This window comes from Nematolebias whitei, chromosome 17 (genome assembly GCF_014905685.2).
Source record: "Nematolebias whitei isolate Nwh7 chromosome 17, NemWhi1, whole genome shotgun sequence".
Taxonomy (NCBI): Eukaryota; Metazoa; Chordata; class Actinopteri; order Cyprinodontiformes; family Rivulidae; genus Nematolebias; species Nematolebias whitei.
Window position 1 is genome coordinate 5,324,338 of NC_056514.1, and position 4,992 is coordinate 5,329,329.

General features: G+C 41.9%; 1 protein-coding gene across 1 annotated transcript in view; it reads left to right on the forward strand.

Annotated features, from left to right (window-relative positions):
• Positions 1-4,992, forward strand: part of lmf1 (lipase maturation factor 1) — an 11,774-nt gene that overhangs the window by 718 nt on the left and 6,064 nt on the right. The gene's annotated exons all lie outside the window — the stretch shown is intronic.

Genomic DNA, 4,992 nt, shown 5'->3' on the forward strand with positions numbered 1-4,992 from the left:
GGAAGCCATTTCTAAGCAAGCTCCACAAGCTCAGACGTTTGCACTGGGCCAGGGGTCATTTAAAATGGAGTGTGGCAAAATGGAAGACTGTTCTGTGGTCAGATGAGTCACGATTTGAAGTTCTTTATGGAACACTGGGACACCATGTCATCCGGACCAGAGAGGACAAGGATAGCCCAAGTTATTATCAACGCTCCGTTCAGAAGCCTGCATCACTGATGGTATGGGGTTGCATGAGCGCTTGTGGCATGGGCAGCTTGCATGTCTGGAAAGGCACCATTAATGCAGAGAACTATGTTCAGGTTCTAGAACAACATATGCTCCCATCTAGACGTCATCTCTTTCAGGGAAGACCCTGCATTTTTCAACACGATAATGCCAGACCACATTCTGCAGCAATCACAACATCATGGCTACGTAGGAGAAGGATCCGGGTACTGAAATGGCCAGCCTGCAGTCCAGATCTTTCACCTATAGAGAACATTTGGTGCATCATAAAGAGGAAGGTGTGACAAAGAAGGCCCAAGACGATTGAACAGTTAGAGGCCTGTATTAGACATGAATGGGAGAACATTCCTATTTCTAAACTTGAGAAACTGGTCTCCTCTGTCCCCAGACGTCTGTTGAGTGTTGGAAGAAGAAGGGGGGATGCCACACAGTGGTAAAAATGGACTTGTCCCAACTTTTTTGGGATTTGTTGACACCATGAAATTTGGAAACAACAGATTTTTCCCTTAAAATGATACATTCTCTCAGTTTAAACTTTTGATCTGTGATTTGTGTTCTATTCTGAATAAAATATTAGATGTTGGCACCTCCACATCATTGCATTCAGTTTTTATTCACAATTTGTTTAGTGTCCCAACTTTTTTGGAATCCGGTTTGTACAAGGCAGTAACGGATTCTGGTGAGTGGAGGGAACAGATTTATTCACCATCAGGAGCAATGGTGGAGCATGTAGATGAACAGATGCTGCAAAATATTCATCAATTAAAACGGATTCCTCATTTTTCTGGACTGAATAATGCGTGCATTGAATTTAATGAAATGCAAACGTGAGACGTCATTTATCTTTGACCCATCAAAATGAATGCGGTCATTTATTTACAGAATCAAAGTTTAACATCAAACATTTACATTAATTTGGCAAAATATGTAAATAACAACATAATCAATCAATCAGGAAAACCATACGGCCATGATTTTCCGTTGCTTCACCACAGACATTTCTGAAAACTGTACAATTATGATCAATTATCCACACGGCGGTGGATGAGCACTTTACACAGACATTTCTAAAATATCTGGAAGGATTTCTACTTTAGAGAAGAATTTAAAGATGGGAATGAAGTTTAAAGGGAGTAAAAGATGGTATGTGAGGGGAAGTGTTCACCAGAACCGACACTCTCCATCAGAACCCAGCTTTCCTCGGTACGCTTTGGTAGGAAACTTGACTCATTACCTTTCTGAAGATTAATCAGCAGATATGGAGGTCCAGTTAACGCTACCTGTCCAGCGACTCCATAGGATGGCTGTGACTCGTCCGAAGTAGTGACGAGATTCCGTCCGACACCAGCTCACATCAGCAATAGCAATAATCCAACTCGGAGGAGCCTTATCATGCTGGACTTCTGTTCTCCCAAACGACTTCTCAGCGCCTCACCGCACTCCTCAGAAGCTTCACCGAACTGAACTTTTCAGACTCAGCGCAGAACCGAACTGAGAGAACTAGGAAGTACCGGCATTTTAAAGAGCTCTATTTCCGGTATATTTGAGCGTCCCTTATTGGGTAATATCAACCAGACAGGGGTGTGTTTTGTGACGTAAGAGATTACTATAAGTCAGAAAACAGCAAGAATTGTTATGGAACAGATTAAACTGTTCTCAGAGACAGAGAGAGTTTTGTTTTGGCGAGTTTTAGAAACAGGTGCCAGCTCCTCTGTTGACGTCTGAGAGGATGTAAACAAGACACATGTCTGCTTCGACTCCTGACCTTGGAAACGCACACTTGCTCATTCAAAGACAGAAATCAGAAAATGCATAAAAATCTGTAACAGATCTTAACATGAATTCTAACTCTGCATAAGCACTAAAAATCATTACACTGTTTCACAGTTAATAAAATTGATTAGTTCACTGCAACATCTAAAATGGTTTGAACTAAGACACTTTGATTATCAACATTTGTAAAATAGTAATGATAATAAAAAGAGAGTGTTCTTCCACTTGATTTTCAAGAAAGAGAGTCTCAGGATGGGTGAACCTGTATTTCTGGATTCAAATCAATGAAATGACAGTTCCTGTCCCACAAGGTTCTTAAGGTCAAGGGTTTTGACCTTAGGCTTAGTCTTGACATCAGGTTAAGTTCACTACAAGCGAGAGGGTTGCCAGTGGTGGCCAAGTCCACCAAAGATTACGGTAATCTTCAGCCACCCCCAAGGTCCACCCCAGTGGTTTGAAGAAACTATACTTTTAAGTAATATAAAAACTAGAAAGCATTGATTCCCCCAATGATTGGGGTGATAGGTTTCCATATATAGATGGTGGCAGCCATCTTGGATTTTGATGTGGCAACCTAATTTTCCAAAGGAAACTTTCTTACGCCTAGATGTAGCCACACACCAAAATGGAAGTCAGTAAGTCACTTATTTTTCAATTTATTATGCTCGGACAGATGGTGGGTATTTCCATTTTCACCTCGTTGCTTCATGACTGGACAAAAATGTTTCTAGCAACTGAAGATTTCTGTATTTATTTTACTTTAGCGTATTTCTCTGAGTAGGATGGGCTGTAGTTTATGATGTCACACAATAAGGTAAATGTGTTCAAGACTTAATACATTTGTAACATTTATTTAGTTGGAGACCTGCAGTCTGGAGACTTTGGAGTCTTAGCCCTGAGAAAACCTGAAGCCCCTCTGCAGGTCTCCTCTTGTCCACTAAGAATCCAGTGAGTAAATTAGTGAACGCAGAAAATCAGGACTGCTCCTATTTTCCACTGCAGTGGATCTAACAGCACGGAAACCTTAAAATGATTAACCAGCACACACCTCGTAGTGATAGTCCATGCAGGTGAGGTCTGTCCAGCACTTGTCACCTCGGATTTTAATAAGACCCTGAAAACAAAACAAATCACAAACACCTAAACTTAAGAGTAACAACCACTCAAGTTGACTTTTACATTTTATAACTGCATCACAGGCCTTTGAAATGTAATCAAACCATGCTGTGCCTAAAGATTCCCAGCCTTTACGTCCACCAACAACTCCTCAAGTTGCTCCTGCAGCAAGCACCAGTGATCTTTTGGAGACCTCTCCTGGAAGTATCTGTTAGAAATCCCCTCAACATGTCTCGTTTAGAGCCCACAGTCCTCGACTGTCCTGGAACACAGGACTGTCTTCCAGAGAGGAGCTGAACATCGCATGTACAGAACACTCTGACACATATTTCTATTTTTTTTCCCACAATAAACTAGTCAATCTTTAAGAGCATGTCAGCATGAAATAAAAATATGAAATTTACATTTATTTTTTACTTTATTTAAACACTTTTAGGGTCGTTTGTTTTAAAAACATCCACATATACAAGTCCTTCTCAAAAAATTAGCATATTGTGATAAAGGTCATTATTTTCCATAATGTAATGATAAAAATGAAACTTTCATATATTTCAGATTCATTGCACACCAACTGAAATATTTCAGGTCTTTAATTGTTTTAATACTGATGATTATGGCATACAGCTCATGAAAACCCAAAATGCCTGTCCCAAAACATTAGCATATTTCATCCCACCAATGAAAGACGAGTGTTTTTAATACAAAAAACACCAACCTTCAAATAATCATGTTCAGTTATGCACTCAATACTTGGTCGGGAATCCTTTTGCATGAATGACTGCTTCAATGCGGCGTGGCATGGAGGCAATCAGCCTGTGGCACTGCTGAGGTGTTATGGAGGCCCAGGATGCTTCGATAGCGGCCTTAAGCTCATCCAGAGTGTTGGGTGTTGCGTCTCTCAACTTTCTCTTCTCAATATCCCACAGGTTCTCTATGGGGTTCAGGTCAGGAGAGTTGGCAGGCCAATTGAGCACAGTAATACCTTTGTTAGTAAACCATTTACCAGTGGTTTTGGCACTGTGAGCAGGTGCCAGGTCGTGCTGAAAAATGAAATCTTCATCTCCATAAAGCTTTTCAGCAGATGGAAGCATGAAGTGCTCCAAAATCTCCTGATAGCTAGCTGCATTGACCCTGCCCTTAATAAAACACAGTGGACCAACACCAGCAGCTGACATGGCACCCCAGTGACTGTGGAAACTTGACACTGGACCTCAAGCAATGTGAATTCTGTGTCTCCTCTCTTCCTCCAAACTCTGGGACCTTGATTTCCAAAGGAAATGCAAAATTTACTGTAATCAGAGAACATAACTTTGGACCACTCAGCAGCAGTCCCAGGCGAGATGCTTCTGACGCAGTCTCTTGTTCAAAAGTGGCTTGACCTGGTGAATGCGGCACCTGTAGCCCATTTCCTGCACACGCCTGTGCACAGTGGCTCTGGATGTTTCTACTCCAGACTCAGTCCACTGCTTCCGCAGGTCCCCCAAGGTCTGGAATCGGCCCTTCTCCACAATCCTCCTCAGGGTCCGGTCACCTCTTCTCGTTGTGCAGCGTTTTCTGCCACACTTTTCCCTTCCCACAGACTTCCCACTGAGGTGCCTTGATACAGCACTCTGGGAACAGCCTATTCGTTCAGCAATTTCTTTCTGTGTCTTACCCTCTTGCTTGAGGGTGTCAATGATGGCCTTCTGGACAGCAGTCAGGTCGGCAGTCTTACCCATGATTGTGGTTTTGAGTAATGAACAAGGCTGGGAGTTTTTAAAAGCCTCAGGAATCTTTTGCAGGTGTTTAGAGTTACGTCATTGATTCAGATGGTTAGGTTAATAGCTTGTTTAGAGAACCTTTTCATGATATGCTAATTTTTTGGGACAGGCATTT